The sequence below is a fragment of the Rhinolophus sinicus genome, linkage group LG04, assembly GCF_036562045.2.
Source record: "Rhinolophus sinicus isolate RSC01 linkage group LG04, ASM3656204v1, whole genome shotgun sequence".
NCBI classification, from domain to species: Eukaryota; Metazoa; Chordata; class Mammalia; order Chiroptera; family Rhinolophidae; genus Rhinolophus; species Rhinolophus sinicus.
Window position 1 is genome coordinate 56906661 of NC_133754.1, and position 20910 is coordinate 56927570.

At 39.8% G+C, this 20910-nt stretch overlaps 1 protein-coding gene across 11 annotated transcripts in view; it reads right to left on the reverse strand.

The window, feature by feature from the left end:
• CSGALNACT1 (chondroitin sulfate N-acetylgalactosaminyltransferase 1) overlaps positions 1-20910 on the reverse strand; it is a 298778-nt gene that overhangs the window by 138927 nt on the left and 138941 nt on the right. For 7 of the 11 annotated variants that reach the window (XM_019742117.2, XM_074329587.1, XM_074329583.1 and 4 more), the window contains exon 2: positions 16757-16851. The exons of 1 other annotated variant lie outside the window; for it this stretch is intronic. The gene's annotated coding sequence lies outside the window, so the exon portion shown is untranslated. Of the gene's footprint in view, positions 1-16756; positions 16852-17188; positions 17555-20910 lie in introns of those variants that run through there. 3 more of the 11 variants (XM_019742116.2, XM_019742119.2, XM_074329584.1) reach the window with 2 other exon arrangements.

Below are 20910 nucleotides of genomic sequence, written 5' to 3' on the forward strand. Positions count from 1 at the left end.
ATGAGAGAGAGAGAGAGAGAGAGAGAGAGAGAGAGAGAGAGAGAGAGACTGACTTAAAACTGTGTTATACATCCCTGTCTAGCCCTGTATAGCCAAGTTCTCAAACAGTGTCAGCCCTGGCTGTCTCCATTTTCTCTTCTCTCAATTCCTCAGTCTGACTTCCACTTCCACCACTGCACTCAAACTGCCCTTCCTGAGGTCACCCCTCATTTCCTTTCCAAAGACCTGATTGTCAGATGCTTTAGGAGTCAAGTAAACAGAAATACACCAGCCTGAAACTCCACCCCAATCATTATAATTGTTTACTGTATCTAGATAAACAGCTTTATCTTACTGCCCACCAAAATAATACACACACACATATATGAAATATTCTGTAGAGGAAGATAACAGCATCCAGACAGAGATTCTGAAAATTTTCATACACAATGTCAGGCACTAAATAAAAAAATCACAAAGCATGACAAGAGATCAAAACAATGAACAAAAACTAAGATAAAATATGGATAACATATAGACTCCAGGTGTAATATCTAGGTAATCTAGATATTACAATTTTCAAAAAGAAATTTTAATGTAACTATAATTACTACTGTGTTTCCTTGAAGATAAGACCTAGCCAGATTATTAGCTCTAATGCATCTTTTGGAGCAAAAATTAATATAAGACCCGGTATTATATTATATTATACCCAGTATTATATTATATTATATATAGTATTAAAATAGACTGGGTCTTATATTCATTTCTACTCCAAAAGACACATTAGAGCTGATGGTCTGGTATCTTATTTTTGGGGAAACACGGTATGTTCAAGAAAATAAAGATGGAAAATTTCATCAGATACCTGGAATCTATGTAAAAGAATCAAATGGAAATATAATAATGGAAATGAAAACCAACAGATGAGTTTAACAGCAAGTTAGACATAGCACAAAAGGGGATTTTCAAATGAAAGAGGTTGTCAGTAGAAAATATCCAAACAGAAGCACAGAGAAAAGAAAAAGTATTGAAAATACAGAAAAGAGCTTAAATGGCATGTGAGACAGAAATAAAAGAACTAACATACCTGTAACTAGAATCCCAAAAGGAGAAAAGAAGAGACAGAACCAATGGCTGCAGAAATAGTCAACAAGAGTTTCCCAGAACTGATTAAAGATATTGAGCCATAGATCCAAGAAGCTCCATGAACCACAATTAGGGGAATATAAAGAAACCACACCTAAAGCCCATCACAGACAAACTGCTGAAAACCAAATATAAAGAAAAGGTGTTAGAAGCACCCAGAACTAGGGGTGAGTGGGGGGAGGTAGTAATGGCACATATAAAAAGCATAATTAGGTCTGACTCATAGTTTCAAGCTCAATTTTGATAGCCGCTCTCACCCACTTAGCTATTAAGTGCAACTAAGGATAAAAGGTTAGATAATAATGCCCTTTTAAAGTCTCAAAGTTAAAATTTTTTTATTAATTTGGGGCTGAATGCTGTAAGATATAAAATGTGGCATATAAATTCTTTACTTTCTTTCTTTTTTAATTTTAAAAACCTGTCATTTACTCTATAAAAACAAAAGACTTATATTGAAGGCTGATGCTTCTCTAAGTCCTAAAATGAATATAAAAACACATCAGCTACTGAGTATCAACAGTATACTAATATATTCTCATAATTTCACTTTCCAGAAAACCAAGGCCCATAAAGTAGAAAATAAAAATGAATTATTATTCTGGTCTGGTGAGATTGATCTCTTAACAGGTAGACAGAGAGCTGTTCTTGTAGATATTTAAGAGTGGTGAGCTCATCATAATTTCAAAAGATTCAGAAATTTATTCTGGTTTCCCCAACAACTTAGGAAATTATTCATCTTAGTTAACAGGAAAAGAAATCAGATGCAAAAGCTTAAAGATAATTTTATGATAATAATCCACCAGCCCAGGCTCTGTTGGAGCTATCTATCTGTCTTGTCCAAACGAGTCCTGAAAATGCTGGGCCAGAAAAACAAGGCTTGAAAACACAAGTGTCCTGTCACTTAGCCCTTCCTCAAGAAGGTCATTACTGTTACTAGGCACCATGGCTGACTAGCTCTCCCCATTTACTGGGATGTTACTGTTGTTCTGATAAATGAGAGCATAATAGAAGAGTATGACACTTAGACCATTCAAAATCTATAATGTACATCAGCAACACTATAGTATACAGGTTGAGGAAAAGAATCCCTATTACTCATTTTCCCTCAAAATCTTGACATGTTACTTTAAAGAGCCTAAAAGCATCTACTAAAAACCAACATTTTCTTTAGCTCGTGCTAGAAAATCATGGGTGAAGAAAATCACCCAGCTTCAGGAGTACACACCTAACAGAGACCTGGTCAATTGAGCAATTCAATCCCCCAGCCAGAGTCACGGGGTTAGAGATGGCTGGCCAATGAGAGTCATTCTTGGGATGTGCTGGAAAGGCTGGGAGAGAAAGGTGCTAACCCTTCAGCTAGACTTAGATCTAGAGATGCTATTACCTTTTTCTACTACTTAAAAATGAAGCCAACATAAAAAGAAGAGCCCTGAGATCTGAGTCTCTGAATCAAGGAATCCCAGAAGCCAATTGTCCCTGTGTATTTACATAAACCAATACATTCCCTTTTTCACATGTGCCATTATGAGCTGGGTTTTCTTTCTCTCGTAGTAGAAAGAGTCTCAACTAATATGCTCACTCTGAAGAAAGGCAACCATTTTAACAGGTTTCGTTGTGAAATGTCTCAAAAGATTTCTCAACTGGGAGACTTGGTGACTGGAGTGGACCAATAGCCAAATTAGACCACAGAGGGCAGACACTGACAAAAACACATATACTTTGGAGAGAAAAATAAATTCTAAGCTGCACCGAACCCAATGCAAAACTATGGAGTATATATGGTATCAGACTAGCCTTTAACATTAAAATAAAAGGAAGGTTATTTGATTCCATGCGAAGTGATCTTTTCCCAAAACTTACTATGCTACCAAAATGTCTCAGCCCTTACTGGTAATAATAAGCAAATAGAATTCAGAACAACAGAGAACTGCATTGAATTTTCACTAAAATTAACAATCACTATAAATCCAATTACTTTGACTATATAGGCCTTGCTTGAGACTATGCTCATTTGCAGGCATTCAGTGTCAGCTTATTTAATTCTCCAGTCACCTTCCTGCTCCCTTGCACTAGACAAGCCACATAGCTTCCACATTTGGGTTGAAACTGCCCATAAAGAACCAATGATTGCTCTGTGGTAACTGAGCAACAGGAATAAAATTTCAAAGGCTTCCAAATTCTGTTGGCCACCTGCTCTTACTTTGGGTTTGAGAGAACACAAACCAATGAGGCTGAACACCGACAACTGTCACTCTCTGCAGCCTGCAGCTTTTGGGATGTGTTTATGTTGCTTGGTTATGATTAAATGACACATAAGAAGCACCAACTGGGCCAAGCGTAAGAGCCTGCTACACTAAGAGGTTTGGCTAAAATGTTTCTTAAAAACACTCCAACTAAAGGCAACACTATCTACGGTGACAAAATAAGAAGCTGTGCCTGCCACCCACCAGCCTTGGGACTTTTGAAAGATCACTCACCTCTATGGTTTTTTCTCTGTAGAACATAAGAGTCAAACTAAATGATCACCAGCCAGAGGTAATATTTGAGAAATCTGTGATCCCTAAACCTGGAAGCTTACAGTCACGTGCCTCCGAGGCAATGGTATTTAATAGTCTATAATTAAGTTATGGAGACAATATTACTCATACTGCATTTTTGCAGGTCTATGGTGATTTTCACATTAGAATTTAAAACTGAACTGTAATAAAGTATTTTTTGACAGAGTAAGGCTTAGTTTGAATTTTGAATTAAGAGAAAGCTTAGGCTAACAGTTAACCTTGAATTAATATTTTTTAGTAATGTTAGCTTTATATCACACAGTGTTATTCTATTTCCTCCACGAAAATGTTTATGCCATTACAAAGTTCTAGCTAATGACATTAAATTCAACACATGAGACACACTGCTAGTGAATATTAATTGCTTATTCAAAAACCAATTGCCTATTTATAAAATCAAAAGAAGTATAATCTACATATACTCATCAGAAAAAAGTAAATGGATCCTCTGCCACCATATTCTTTTTCAGAGTCTATCCCAGAATGACTGGTAACAGAAAGCATTTTCAGTTCCATGACAGTAGCACTATATCTTTCTGAGACTCCATATCTCATCTGTATTTAAAGAACTGATAAGGAGTACTTCCTAGGGCTGTTACAGGGAATAAATGAGGAAACTACATATACATAAAATAGATTATGCAGTGCTTGGAACACTATACAGAAATTGATTCCCTTTTCTTTTCTTGTGGCTCACCCTTAGGTGAATCACATCAGAGCACCCCAGAGAGAATTCAGACCAGTAAATGTTCTCCCCTCCAACCATAAATTAACAGGAAGGGGGCTGCTTTCCATGTGATTTTACAGCCTCTAGTAACTACTGGTGCAATTTCTGTGACCACGTGCAAATGAAGAAGGAAAGGCACAAACGGTCCCCAGCAAAGCACCTCATCGACCACATGAAGACAAACTCGATGCCCTTGCTTCTGATTAAACATTTAGCCACTGGGGCCTTTTCCACAAGCTATGACACACCCTTTGCAGCATAGGTAGATTTGGTAGATTCCGACGTAATTCCAGTGTCCGACGTTCTCACCTGGGTCCTTTCTTAGAAAAATCCACTAGCGCAGCCTGGAGCTGCAGTCCACGACTTCTCTATCTCTGTATTAGTTTCCTGAGTGGTTACTATAAACCCGCTATCTTACTGAGCTATTTCCTGCCTGGCTTCTCATGGTATGATGGGAAGGAACCGAGATTCTAGAGGGTGTTAAGCCATGAGGTATAAGATGAGAAGAACCATAATAAAGAACATTTCTCCAAGAGGACATCAGCTCAAGCTCCACATGACCCAATCACTAGCTCACTGACAAAGCAGAGGACTGGGTCTGAGCAGCACCCACCTTGTGGAGCTCAGGACCAGGACCTTTGACATGCTCCTCCTCTTTACCACGTCCTTATGCCCTCCCAGCAACCTCCAGGACCACACCTGCAAAGGAACGTGCGCGTGCCCAGGCATGCAACCCTCGGGAGGGGGACCAGGACCTCTGAGCCACACCGTCACATCAGATTTCTTCCAACATGAAACCAATTCCCTTTAGAATTGTGAAGTGGAGACACCATCTACTACAGCCTTAGAGAAAAGAAATCGAACTTAGAAACCTCTTCTAAGTAGAGTGATTCCCAACGTCTAGAACATGTAAGACTACTTACAGAGCTTCTCATAACGGTAGGTAACAGGCACCACCTCAGACACACAGAATCGGAAACTGTGGGGATGGGCTTGGGCATCTGTATGTTTTTAGAGCTCCAAATCAACGGTTGAGAAACACTGGCTTAGTCTATGACTACTAGTAGGTGCAAATAAAACTCGGAATCAGGTTTTCCATCATGGACGGCGTTTCTCTCAAAGGCTGGTTGGCTGTACGCTGTTCTTACAAAGGTTAAGAAATGTCATGCTGGAAAAGATTTCTGTGGTCAAGAAGGCCAAACATTTGCCTTTACAACTCCCAGAACCTCTCCTAGGTCAAGGTGCCTTGTAGCCTACAAGAGACGAGCACATTATATGGTGTTTTCCAAACTTATCTGACCACAAAAATCTCCTTTTGAAAAGCATCCTGTGGCACTAGTCATCTCTGGAAAACACTTTGGGAAGTACTAGTCTGATGTAATGGTCCTCCATTCATTGTCTCTAGAGGTTTCCTGAAAGAACAGTGTGGTGAAAACATTCATTTCAAAACACGTGTGCGTTCGGGCCTCCAGGGCCGGAGAGCAAGGGAGGGGCAATCTTTGAAAACTGACTCCACTTGGAGACGAGTTTAGAATCAGGTGGTGAGGATCCTAGTTCCCACTTCCCCCCACCTCAGAGGCAACTCAACACTTCTCTAACTTGGTCTGAATATAAACAAGCATAAGGGAAAATGGTAACTACCAAGCTGTGAATGGAAATGAGACTGGGCACACATCACCGAGCTCCTTGGGATACAGTTGCCAAGTGTGTACACCTTGTCAACACTACTGCAACCCTCCTTCTATAAAGATGATGCTATAGAAGCCCCGTATGCTGTTATTCTAGGAGCTGGCGGTAAGAGCATAAATGCCTCTGTGTTACAGGAGACATCCTTAAAAGGGAGGTCCCTTCCAAGCCTGGGTCAGATAATGCCACAGTTACCAAGGGGCATAACTTTCTTCTCTGTGTTCCCCACCATGGGAGTCAGAAATTGAAACTCTCAACACAAGCAACAGACATTGAGCTATGATAGGATTCATATTTGTACTCAGTTGGTGACCAGCATTTCAAAAGCACAACCACCAAAAAACAGCCACAGACAGGGTATTCAGTCGGGGATGACAAAGATATTAATATCATAATACTACTGTCCTTAATATATTCTAGCCAGTGAGACTTTGTTGCAGACATTACTTCTGTAGATCATTATTTGATTCTGAGTAACATGAAATTAAGTTTATCTAAGCAAACTTAAAAAGAATCCAGTAACTCACATCTTACCAGAATACTGATCACCTAAGTATAAATATTACTCATAAATTATAGTGTGCCCAGGCATTCAACCAACAATCTTGCTGAGTGTCTCCTATCATCTACAGTTTTCTAGGAGTTGGAAAAACAGCAGTGAACAAGAAATGAAAAACGTGCCCTCCTGAAGCTTTTATTCTAGATCTAGGAACCCACATTTTTAGCAAGATTTTGGGATTTCTGTCATTTCCATTTTCTTTCAGGGTGTATTCATGATTAGAATTCCTATCTCCCTTTGATCCCCAAAATCTTGGATTGTTAGAGCCGAAACAAATGTCTTCAGCAGCTCTGTGCATGGCCTGAATTCCAGGCAGGTGGGCAGGAGACCTAGAGGGTAGTAGCTGTGTTTGTAGGTATGACCTTGGATGGCCCCTTTCCTTCCCTGAGCCTCGGTCTCCTCAGATGCTAAACAAGGACTAGATTCGAGTGTGACTCAAGCACAGTAGTCTAGAGGTGTATGGAAACATAGTGGGGGGACGGACGACATTCTGGCTGACACGATGGCTCAGTGGGCTCAGGAATGCTGGAGATCCTGCATGTCACAGGACAAGGCCAGCCCAGGTCACAGAGCTGGTGAGACCGAGCTAGGGGCAGGACCAAGATCTGCTACACTCAGTTTGGGGCCCTTTTCAGGACACCATGTCATTCCATTCTTTTAAGGATTGTCTAGGGTGACATCCTCCCTGATTTCTGGTAACTTGAAATAGGCCAGGTAAGGCAGTTGGAGATGCCTTGAGTGGGAAAGCCATCCGCCATGATCCTCGACTCAAATCCTCAGACTGGCTAGAGCAGGTCACCTCTAATTATTGTTCTAAACCTACCTAGATTTTCAAAACATCCCCTGATTCCTCTCAGGAAAGTCTTTTCATAGCCGAAACTCAAATACATAAAATTATTATGTCACCTACATCTAATTTCTGCTAGGATCTAGCTAATTTGCACAGCTACTGTATCTTGTTACACAAGGATGTAAACCTCATTACAACCCTGGTTTTTAGAAGATTTAAAGCATTCTTCCAAAGCCGGAAGGGGATAATGCTAAAATACTTTACAAGCAAATCATTAATCCATAGAAAATAAGTAGATTGTAGGGAGATTAATAAGTAAACCAAACCAAAAAAACTTAAGTTAAAAAAATCTTATCAAATAAACAACATAGTTAGACAGCTAATCTTCTATTCACTGGTAAGCAGGGTATTGATGCAATGCTGTCCAAGAGGTAAAAATCAGGGCTCTCTACCTGAGATGTATCAGAAATGAAGGATGGAATTTTCATCCTTTGTCAGTTAGGCTGAGATATCTCTGCCTCCTGTCCATGTGTGCTGAAATTGCAATCTGGCTCCTTACAGTTCTTTAACCACGATCTTGCCCTTAGGGCATATATTTGGGTGGCTGAAGGCTACAGAAGGATTATAAACATCTTCACAAAGATTCTTATCCCTAAATCGATGGTTCCCAAACTGTGCACCGAGGTACCTCAGTGCACCAAAGGGAGTTCACTGTGGTGTTTCAGAATATTTTAAATTTTCAAGCAAAGCACAATGCTATTATACATCTGTTGGGTATCATGCAAACTGCTAGCTCAAGGTAGTCACATTTCAACAATAGCTCGAGCTACATTCCTTTTGATGGTATCACATCTTTGCGAAACTACATTTGCAGCAGTTACTGTGATAAAAAGCAACTGCTACAGAAAATGAAATGGTGGTGTCTAATCCGATTCTTAAGGTTTAGGAGCTGTGCAGTGCCCTACAACACACCCCATTATTAAGTAATTGTGGTTAAGAATGAGATAAAACTATTTTTCTTTCAATTTACTGAAATTTTTTTCTTTAAACAACTGCTCAGTTATTAGGACATAAGCTAGTGGACCTAACTACCAAATGAAAAAAAAACTGTTGGCCATTTCTTTTAGTCAAGGGGTGTTGGAAAAATTAATGAGGCACTAATGGCATCATGAACTGAGAAAATTAAACCTCTGACCTAAACATCTTGGTCAAGCTCCAAAATAGGGCGGGAATAGGAAAGTTTCTTTTTCAAAGAGCAGATATTTGGAAAAAGAGATCAGCTCCTGGGCCTCCTCCTTGAGCAGTCACCGTGGCCGCAACAGCTGCAGTGGCCCCTGGGGAAGGGTCAGGACCAGCAGAACTTCAGCTCCCCAAGTTGTATGGCTACTGCCACCTTTCTGGAGGATTCAAATATGGGAAAGATCTGGATTGTTCCCAAGTGTCCCAGAAGACTCAGCTACAGTGGCTCAAGGACCACGCTATGGGCTCCTTACAGACAAGGACGGCCACTCTCCTCCTTGAATCTCCAGCACCTCGCAATGGCTGGCTTATGGTGACTATCCCAGCCACCATTTGTTGAATTAACTAAGTAACCAACGAACAATTGAATTCTTTCAATTATGTAAGCTGGGAAAGGCAAAGGGAGAGGGCCGTGATCAGAGATTCTTATTTTCCATTTTAGAATAATGTAAAAGTTTATATCATGTTAGTTTATATTGAGACCAGTATTGATTGCATACCTACTATGGGCCTGGTCCTTCACAAAGATTCATCTCAATCCTTACAACAACTCTAAAAGATACCATTCATTCCATTTTTCAGATGCAGAAAGTGGAGGGCAGAGGGGTTACATAACCTGTACCCACTCACATTGCTAATGACACTGAAGTTCCAATCCTGATTCTAGAGCCCCTGTGAAGCTAAAGTGCCTCTGCTCTAGAAACAGTCAAACAATGACCCCCAACACCAAACCACCCAATAACAAGAAGGGAGAAGGGCCATAGTCATAACCAAGTGTGCCCCTAAATTAAAGAAGAAATTCAGCAGAGAGGGCATGCCTAGATAATACCTTTAGTTTGCTTCTAAAGGGAATTAAACTACCTGAATAATCTTAGGAAGATACCAAGGTGTAGACTGCAAGTTACCACACTGGTGGCCATGTATTTTTGTTTTTGTTCCCCAAACCAAAATGAGACAATTGGTAGCTGGAAATGAGAAGTGTGGTAAATAGGATAACCAAGAAGTTATTTTTCTGATGCACTTTTGACTCTTCCTCAAAGTGAATAATTTTTTTTCATTCTTATACTTTTTGGTCTCAACTTTCTCCCATGATTTTATTCAGGAATAAATTAAGAGACCTTCCTTGAGGGGGAAGGTGTAGACTAGCAAAAGAGCTAAGTAGAAAGATACTTTTTGAAGGCTCAGATCCTTCACCATACATTTTACCACCTTCCTTATCACAACAGCAGGAGGTTCTATTCACTACTCAATCATATTCACTCACTAATCTTTTATTCAGTAAACATTTGTTGAGCATCTACTCCGTGCCAGGCATTGTGCTAGGCACCGAGGATGTATAGTAGTCCCGTAGGGTCCAGGACCCTCAAGAAATCACAGGCTAGTTAATAGGAAAGAAAGGTAAGAAAATCAAATGGCAATAACACCATTTAGTGAGTGCCATAAATGGAGAAGTTAACCCAGAAAGTCAGCCCAGGGGTAAGGGGGCCAGGAAGCAGCACCACCTAAGCCAACTCTTAGAGAATGAGTAGGACCTGGCCCAGTCAATGAGCTTGGAAGGACATCCCAGGGAGAGGAAAGAGCAAAGGCCCTGGACCCGGCGAGAGAGGGTCATGCTAGGAAGTCACATGAGGTTCAGCATAGTTGGCACACTGGAGCCCGAATGACCCTGGAGGTGCGGAGATGCCACGCGTCGATTCCGAGCAAAGATGCACTTAGAAAGGCCACTGGGATGGCAGGGTGGAGGGCAGTGAAGGCAGGGAAACAAGTTAAGGAGAACACAGCAGGAGTCCAAGTGAAGAGCGAACAATAAGGGCCTGAGCGAACTCCAATCCCAGATGATGGAGAAGAAAAGAGGTGGACAAATTTGAGAAGAAGGGGTAGGCAGAATGATGGCACTTGGCGACAGATCACGTAAGCGTGGGGAATGAAAGCAAGGAAGTCAGGGGTGCCCTCTGGATTTCTGGCTCAGGTAACTGGGTAGAAGAAGGAGGATTGGGCTGGTGACTGAGGTAAGAGCTTAGCTGGGAACATAATGAGTGGAGGGTGCTGGTGGGATATGAGGAGAGATGGCCAGGAGTTTGCGACAAGGACAGTAATGTGAGCTGGGGGAATGAATTTGGAAGTCAGCAGTACAGATGAAAGTTTGCAATTTAGACTGGAAAAACTACACAGATGATACAGAATGAGAGAACAGAAAGTATAGAATGCTAAGGGAATATCAATATGTAAGTGATAGGAAAGGGGATTATGCAGGAACATCCAGAGAAGTAGGGGAGAAAAACTAGAAGAGCTTATTGTCACATTATACAAGCCAAAGGAAGTGAGAGTTTCAAGAATCGTGGTCAAATTGTCAAAGGCTAGAAAGAAATCAAGTCACACCTGATATTCATAATCTGGCTTTCTATGTATTAAAAATAAGAATGAAGATGTCGTATATCAAATTACAGTGAGATGCACAATAACACTGAAACCGAAACACACAACAAGGACTTCAGGGGAAGAAGAGTTAGGTGATCATATAATGTAAAAACAACACAACCAGCCCACATATAACAACACAACCAGCCCACATATAATCAACTAATCTGCACACAGCTACAGTCTTCGTTCCAACTTTAGGTTATGACTCAAATTAGGACAATTTTCCAAGGCTATAAGCGTTTTATTTCGCTTTGTTGCAATAAATCATCACAGAAGTCAAATATTATAAAGCACATGATGGTAGTCAACTTTAATTTAATCCTTCCCCGCACATTCCCACCCCCACCCTCACCCATCAAGACCTCTATTCCTTGGCATATATCCCACGAATTTGGGACAAAATTGACTATTCAAATATTTTGTAAACTTAGGAAACACATTTAATGATACAAGTAACCCTGGCTGCAAGTTTTTATTATACTGTATATGAGATTTTGGGTTCTCCTATCATTTCTGTGGGAAATTCTTCTAATAGATTCCTTTCCTGTTTAAGTTGGCCTAGTTGATTTGTGTTCCTTGCAACCAAGAATCCTATTAAATAATATTCAACATTTTAATTTGCCAACCAATAGAATTTTAAATATTAACTATCATTATATTCTGAAAGAACAGATATATATTTTAAATTTTAATACATAAGAAAAAAGGCCAAAACCTCAAAGTAAAGGTTATTCCTTTAAAGTAAGTATTAACTCTTAGAAAACATCACCGTTTTTTTCTCATTTCCCTGCAGATGACTGACACCTTCACCCAAGACTGTATTCCAACCTAAGAATTGGCATATTTGGTAACCACAAAGTGCATTTAAAGCCTAACACATAGTAAGTCACAATATATGTTTATTGAGTTGAAACTATGCAACTCTTTATTAAAATACTTAAGTGTAAACATTAACCAATATTTCTAATTACCACGTATTTCTAAAGAACTTCAGGAAAAAAATTGAAGTACCAACTTGGATTAGTTCCCAGTAGTAGAGATGAATTTTGTTTTTTTCTGGTGGCCTTGACCTTACGATCATGTTTGTAATACTGTAAAATCTGAGTAACGATTGAACTGGAAGTTTCCAGAAGGTTAGCATTCTTTCTTTTGCCCACCCTCCATCTCTAATTTTCACGCTCACTTTTCCCTCAAACCCTTACACACAACTCCATCAGACCTTGCCTTCCCTTCTTAGCAAACATGTCCCTAGGCTGATGGGATTCAAGTTTTGCTTTAAATTCTTCAGGAAAGATATTACGCAGTAGATCAGAACCTTTGAGTGAAAAGAACTTCTTCCTAAGTGTCAGCTGAATATTTTGAAATTGTGCTCTTTCAAGCACCAGAGTGTAATTTACAGTTTTAGAGTCATGATTTTCCACATGAAAGGTCCATTAGTGTGATGAAAAAAAAAAAGAAATGACTGAAGTAGCTGCTCCTTATGAGTAATCAAATCAAACCCTGGAGTTTGTCATGCCCTCTGCCTGTGACAGAGCAAACATTTCTGCTCTTAATCATAAAAATAAATTTTTAAGTGTCATACAAGTATTTCTGGATGAGTAATAAGATCCTATTATCTTTGTTGACAACAAACAGGTGAGGAAGTGGGTAATTTTCAATCAGATTTTAACAGCAAATTTAAGCAACAATAAGAAAAGGAATAACAAGGCCTAAAATTAAATTCCAAAGATCTTACCAATGTAAATACAGTTTGTTTGTTTTTTTACTTAATACATTTTCAAATAAAAAGTGATTTAAAAATCTGAGCCAATGAAAAAGCTCAAGGAAGGAAACATCCCAAAATCAAAGAAATTCCTTTTGATTTTTTTCTTTTTCAGTTTTGAAAGGATTAATTACCTTTTTTAAAGCAAGGTCTTTGACTTACTCTTTGTTATTTGTAATTATGGTAAAACACACATAACATAAAATTTACCATCTTAACAATTTTTAAGTATACAGTTCATTGGTGTTAAATATATTCACATTATTTTGTAACCAGTCTCCAGAAATTTTTCATCTTGCAAATTTGGAACTCTATACCAATTAAACAACACTCCATCCTCCCCACCTCTCAGCCCCGGGCAGGGTTCTTCCATGTTGTAGCATGTGCCAGAATTCTCTCCTTGTTCAAGGTTGAATACTATTCCACTGTATGCATATTCCATATTTTGTTTATCCATTCATCTATCAATGCACACTTCGGTTGCTTCCAACCTTCCTTGACTTAGTTTTTAAACAATTTATTTAACTAAGCAGGCACTGGTACTGGAATCAGACCACCTGGGTTCAACTCCCTCACCTCCATGGTAGCACAGAAATTACAAAGGTTAAAAAGAAAGAAGGTAGAGGAAAGATAAGTACATGGTGAACGGCTCAGCAAATTAAAACACTGACATTGCTAGTTTCTGATGAGAGTTTTCGGATACCAGAAATTTATTCAAACATTTGTTTGTCTATATGAATATGAACAAACATGCCAGATGCTGAAAATGCAGAGACAGTGCCTCCTTTGAGGGCAATGATGACTAAAGGACAGACTTCTAACAGGTAAACACTGTAAACAATAGGGAAAAATTAGGGGGCAAAATGGTCCAGCCTTCCTCTAGGCCGGGGCTCTGGAAAGCCTTTCCAGAGCTGAGTCCTAGAGAAAGAACAGAGTCAGGAGGGGACAGAGGAGGAAGGTACTGCAGACAGAGGTCAGCAGAACAAGATGAGGAGGTGACAGGGTGAAGCATGGGCTCGAAGGTGAGAAACTAACTTGACGGAAAGGGAATTTCAATAAGCAGAGCACCAAAACAGAATAGAAGAGACAAAAAAACAAGGCTTAATGAAGTGTCAATTAATAGGAAGAAATGAAAACCCACTGGAAGGTATGCATCACTGGATACCCATTCTGGTGCCAGTGTTACTCTCCGGGCTGTTGGATGTGCTACTTTCATCTGTGGAAAACAAACTGTGGCTCAGGAGTATAAATTAAAATTCGAGCAGCAAAAGCTGACACTCATTAAAAGCTTACAGTCCCTTATGTCACATCTCATTCCATTGCATGGAAATGTTTTTAAAAAGCTAAAACATGTCCAAAAGAAGGCACTTTATAAAATACAAACTGATCCACTCAATTCTCTGGGTTTTCAAATATGAGCAACTTGCCAAGTTACCACATTATAGTTTTATGTTAGTATTTGCTTATAATACCCCCTTCATCCCAAAAAATCAGCTGAATCAGCTACCATTGTTTGTTATCTGGTAGTCGTCCTTCATGGGCTCATAGAACTGCAAAGACCTACAAGGTTATTGTCTGCAAATAAAGTTTCTATTCCCCAGAAACTACACAAGGAACTAATCAGACCACCAAAACGAGAACAAAGAGCTCTACATCATGCTTAGGGATGAGTCCAGGAGACCATCATGCAAACAGTAAAGATCATGACATGTGCCGGTACAGAAGGACGTGGCAGGGGCCAGAAGAATAAGGCAAGGCACCCTCAGGTTGAGGACATCCCTTTATTCACTTTCCATTCACTCACTCACCCATTCATTCCTTTCTTCAGTGCTTCATGGGCACCAGCAGCTGTTTCTCCTTGACAGGAAGAAAGGAATTAAGGGTGTATGGAAATGGGGATACATCTCAGGGTAGGGAGAGACAGGGGATGCATCAACAGGGCACAGAGTGAGGGTCAAAATATGGAGAGCAGCAATTCGCAAAGAAGGAACCATGGTGGAACAGGCTCTATGAAGGACGTATGGAGGACACTCTATTGCAAACCTTCTATGGCCTAATGCTGTCAACTATTTGAATCAAACAATCAAATCTTTCCTTGTTTGGATTCCATGACCACCGTGCACTGGTGTGGATGTTCTGCCTACCAGAGGATAAAACAACCCTGTTTCTCTTGTCCCAATTTACACATTTGTTTCTTGCAGGTCTGGTGAAGATCCACTGCTGATGGTCCACACTCTGAGTCTGTAGGGAACTCAGGCAGTAAGGGGCAATTCTTGGAAAACCAGCTTTCCCAAGCTAGTACTGCCAAGGTGGAGCCTCGGCTTCCTGGCGACATGCGTCTCTGCACAAGGACCCACAGCTTGGGCTGGACAGCTCTGCCCTCCTGCCACCCAAAAGTTCCCCCCGTCTTGCTCCTCTAATAGCTTCCTATTAGAGCATGAACATCCTATAACTTTGCATTTGCCCCAGACGACCTCAGTCAGCTTTTGATTGCTTCTCTACTTTGTAAAGTTTACTTTGGCTCTTCTTACTGTCATCTCAAGGGTTTAAAAATCATGGTCTACATGGTGCTCTAATGACACTGTTCCCCTCTACATCATCCAAAGCATTCACAAAAACAGTAAACATCACAAGACCCAATATTAGAACAATTCCCTATGGCCCCCAAGTTGGCTCTGAATCTCTCAGACCTCTTAGCCACTTGATTTTCTACTCACTAAAGAATTTGTGAAGAATCATTCTTTGGTTATTTTTGTTTGTATTAACTTTTGGCCGAGATTGTTTTTATTTTTCTATTCTTAGTAACTAAGATGCAATCCCTTTTAAACTCCTCATATTCTACTGTTTTAGTACAAAATAGTTCATTAATACAAAATCAAATGTTTGGACTTCCACTCTTTTATCTTAATCAGTACAACAAAAGGAAAAACAAACAAAAAAAATACAAAATCTCTATAGAAATACGTTAAATGAAGAGGAAGGGTGAAGGGAGTTTCTCGAAGGTATGCATGTGCTAAACACAGCTTACTTATTTTCATTTTTATGTGTGTTGACTAATTTTTAAAGAAAACTAAAAAAGATTCACTCTGCTGAAGATAGAAACCATATATACAACTTTCCATTTCATACTGTTGCATTTCAACATTAATGATGTCCCTAAGGTTTGTTTTCTTTTTAAGTTTAGTCTTACCAGATGTAATAAAATATCTTATTGCAGAGAAACTAAAAATTACTGGTTACAAGAGCAGAACTAAAACAATGTTCCAGAGATTTACATTTGTTCCCAGAATAAAACTACCATATGATCCATTGGGGTACTATTTTCCAAGCATTTTAGAAAATATACCCCTAAGATGTTATAAGTTAGAAAGCAAGATCATCCTTCAATTTCTTATTAATAATTATTTTATTTTAAAATAATTAATTATTTTATTAAAATAATTATTTTGTAGAATGGTAAAAATTATGGTGCCCATCTGATTTCGGGCCAAATATTTGAGAAACTTAATGTTCTGTCACAACTTCCAAAAAGAGAACAAATGCTCCAATTCATGTAAACAGATTTTTAAAAGAAACATGTCATTTCTCTAACGACATTATTGGTTTAAGTCATTTCCACTTTGAGAGGAGATAAATTCTGAAGAAGTTGGTCAAGTTAAATGTAGATTATAGGTTTTACAAAGTGAATAAAAGGATTCAAGGCGATCAAGTAATTGTATTACTTTGAAAAAGTATTCCTATCTTTAAAAAATAATTTGTTATTAATCAAACTATTTAAAGTAAAATGAAACTTAACACATTTCAGACACAGCCAGAATATTAAATACAATTGTGACCAAACAAAGGTTTGTTTCATGAGTAATTTATGCTTAACAGGCTCACTTACCTGGAAGTATCAGAAAAGAAGGTTATGGATGCAACTACATCATTCCTCCTCTGGGTAAAAATACCTTGGCTTCTCTCCTTGAAATGGAAAGGAATCTAAAATATAAAAATAAAATACAATAAAATAAAATAAAAATAGGAGGTAGCCCCGATGAAGTTCCATGTCTTAAATGTAGGTGATATTACAAAATTATAACATTTTTAATCATTTAGGATATAAAATACAATTCATACAAAGTATTGCCCCAAAACGCAGAATGGTATTTTCCCCTACTGATTTTAATGGGTAAAATACAAAATATTTCTTTAAAATAAAACATAATCAAGGTTTTAAAAAAAAAATGGTAAAAGCCATGTAGAAGTGCATGTTAAAGCAAAGCAGTCACATTCACTTGATAAAGAACCGAAAAGAAGAAGAAAAGAAAAAGCAAACCTCGCAAGAAAGAAACGTGCCTACTGCCCACACGCTGCGTCCTAACTCTCTGCTGGGTTTCTGGGCTGGAGCAGCACTGAAGCCACTGGGCTGCCAGGTTGGGGTCAAGACTAAAAGTGCTGCCCCCCTCTGAATGGACTGTGCTCGGCGCCACCACTTTCCTTTTTTTTTTTTTTAATGGTTCTATGGAATGAAATGTTTTAAAATAGCAAATCCTTCTGGAAGTTCTCCCGGAGGGAAGGAAAGGGTCCACACGTTTCAAAAGGGTTGGAGGCTGGCAGGAAAGCCCAGGTCCCCGGGATGCGCGTCCGACCCGCAGAGCTGCCCCGCCCGGCCTGGTCCCGAGCGCGGCCACTGCTGCCCCCGCAGCCGCAGGCGGGTGAGGAGCGCGAGCTCGCAGCAGGGTGGGCGTGCACGCCGGGCCCCCACGGGACAGCTGCCCCTGCCCCGCCTGCCCCGGCCGCGCGTCCCCTCGCGGTCTTCCCAGCAGAGTGAGACAGGCAGTGTTCAGCCACGCGCCCCACACCATCCCTACCTTGAAGGAATTCCACTGGAAGACACAGATGTGTCAAAGAAGATAAAAGCAGATGGAAAAGAGGTGCAAGCACAAGAGGCTGGAAGCAAAGACAAGGAAAATATCCTGGAAAGGGACAAATCCCTCCTGTTAAATAAATGTTAATAATGCTACCTTCAATTAATTAATGCAGAGTTGTCTTTCCCAAGAGTTTTCATGATTTTATCTCATCTGTCTTTATCATTCAAGTAATAGCAAAAAATAAACAATGTGATTGTTCCTGCTTTACATGCAGGAACAAAAAAGGTGCAGAATGGTGACACACGGCCAAAGGAAAGACATAAGCTGCTCAGGTCTGTGACCACCAGCCCCCTTTCTCTATGGGAAAAAGCCTGCTGGTGACTAAGGCAGACCTGCCCCGTTTTTTGTGTTTTCCTCCACCTCAATTTAAAGGTTTGCTTAGAGGCATTGATATTACAGTCAGTTGAAGTGTGAGGTGTATTACTATGGAAGTTTAGAGTCCATTTTTATCCACACTGTTATTACCACTTTACTGTGAGTTTAATGTGAAAGTGTGTTGGGCCAATCGATTCTCTCAGCCTCCACGGCCTGCCCTCTACTGCAAGTTGGGGCTGCAGCCCTGCTTCTGTTGGCTTTGCTCTCACCACGCACTTCCGTCTCTGCCTGGCTAATTAATCTATGTCTAAATGGAATTGCAGTTGGCAGAAAGGCAGCAATGCCAAAGTGGAATAATCACTTGGACCCGAATGTGAGTTGTTTTCCATCCTTGACAACAAATAATGTTACTCTAGAGCCTGCAGGCCATGAGTTGAAATGAGTTTATAATTTGGCTTCCAATCTCACATTCTCATTCTCCACCACTCCAATTTTTTCCTTTGTCTTTTAGCATGCAAGGGGCAGTTTTTTGAGGCTAAATTTCTGATGTAGTCTTTACTGATATCCTTAATGAATATTCTTTGCGATCTAAATAAAAAGGAGGGAAATCTACATCACTGAAAACCACACTTGTTTTAATAATGAAACTAAGTAGACTGTCAGTTCATACCTCTACATGGTCATTAATAATCTAATTTGTTCTTCTCTCTTCAGCAACTTGAAGAGAAATGTTCAGTTTTTTCATCAACACACAGTAATCCACATTCATCCAGCCTTTAAGTGTCTGGTCCTAGCAATGCCAAATTGCAGGTTTAAGAGCCATAGGATGGCTCAGCACCTCCCTCTTTTCCTGGTAAAGAACTCATTAAAACTCTGATACTTGGCTCTGAGAAGTACATTGTCTCCTTAGCAGTTACAAACATCATGTTCCCCAAGAAGGTAGTCATCTGAAGCTAGTAATGGAAAAGGAAAGAGACAGGAAGGCAGAACCACTGACAAGACTCCCTTCAAGATCACTGTGGAAGGGGAATTAGCATCATGGAAAATCACTGAATGTGAACCACAGGTATGCTAAGGAGAAGTGGGTGTGTTCAACTGGACACATCTCCCATTAGCAGAAAGGGAAGGAAGCTCAACTACACACCCACAACATGCCATATGCTGTGCTAGCTGCATTGCATATGAACCCATTTAATCCTCATGACATTGCTATAGATATGTGCACTAATATTCCCATTTTACGGGTGAGGAAAATGAGGTTCAAAGGTGTTAAGAAACCTCCCCAACTAGTACATGGTAAAGCCAGGATTTTTCTGACTTCAAAAGTGAAGCTCTAAAAAGGAAAAGGAAAGCAAGCCTTTGCTTTTTCTATTATGCAACAGTGCCTTATCTGCAAGTACTAGTCCTCGTGTGTACTTCTCTAGCAGAGGCAGGAACAGCTGCAGTAAAGTGGTAACCTGGCAGTGATGCCATCAGCATCCAAAGGCTGTCATTGGAGCAAACACTAACATAGACCCTCCCCACTCTTCTGAATCCTTCATGCTTCGTAAGAAATCACAATGACAAAACACATTCTTGGATAAATCTTCCTGAGTATCAAAGAAATAGGCAATAAGAATGTGCTAAAAATAAAAGCTAAATCTAGGAAAGAAACTCCAGGTACATGAAGCAGATACAGTACTTTGCTTTGCCCAACCTAGAAAATAGTTCTCAATGATATTCCTCAGTCTAAATACTTGTATCCAGGTCTGAGGTCCCCTCTCCTGTCATCTGATTGATGCTCAGTGTGTTCTCGATTGTTTGGCATAGAAACTGAGGACTATTGGAGGAGCTTCTGTGGTGGCTTCATGGGTTTTAGTTATGGTAACAAGGGTTTTAGTTATGGTAACAAGTGGGCAAGAGAAAGCAAGATGTGCATGAGAGTGTCTGGGAGAGCGTTCGTGGAAAATCATATACTTGGGTTTTGGAAATATCCCAGTTGAGATTCTAAAGGTTGGGAAGCCTGCCCCACCCCACCCACAATAATAAGAATTTGACATACTACAATTAGCAGTACTCCTTTGTCTCCTTAGCAGCTACAATTTTTATTGTCAGATTTTTATTGTGCTAAAAGAAGACTACTAAAAATCAACTTTTGAAAAGAGCAGTTGAAAATCAGGACACTGAGATCAATACTATTTTAACAATCTAGGAACCCATTCTATTTAATGTACAAGTAATAAGTGAAAGTTCCCAGTATTTTCATTTCCAAGGAACTTCAAAAACACAACTGGTCCAATGGTATGACAATACCCATTCATGCGCCTTAAGTTGCAAGGCTTCCTCACCTTCACAAATGTAAATCCTTAAATCTTTAGTCCATCTAGACCAGGGGTGTGCAAACTGCGGCCCGCGGGCCATTTTTTATTGGCCCATAGAAAATTCCAAAAACATATTTAGTTTACTTAAATAAACCAGGTGAGGCAATACGTACTTCACCTCGAGTGAGTGGCCCAGCTGTTTGTGTATTTTACCGCATATGGCCCTTGGTGAAAAACGTTGAAAAAAGTTTGGACACCCCTGATGTAGACTATATGATGCATTGATTCCTGAAATGTGAAAAATAAGAAGGGAAAGCTAAAAAGCCCTTTCATCATCAGTGTGCCTAAAATAACAAACGAAAAGCAACAAGAGACTAGATATGTCTGCCGACAAAAGATGCCTAGTGAGATTTTTTTTGCGGATAATAATGTATACCTTTTTAAATCTTGATGGTAATGTTTTTATTTGTATAAATCAATAGAGCCCTCTCTGTTATAGCACTGGGAGGCAG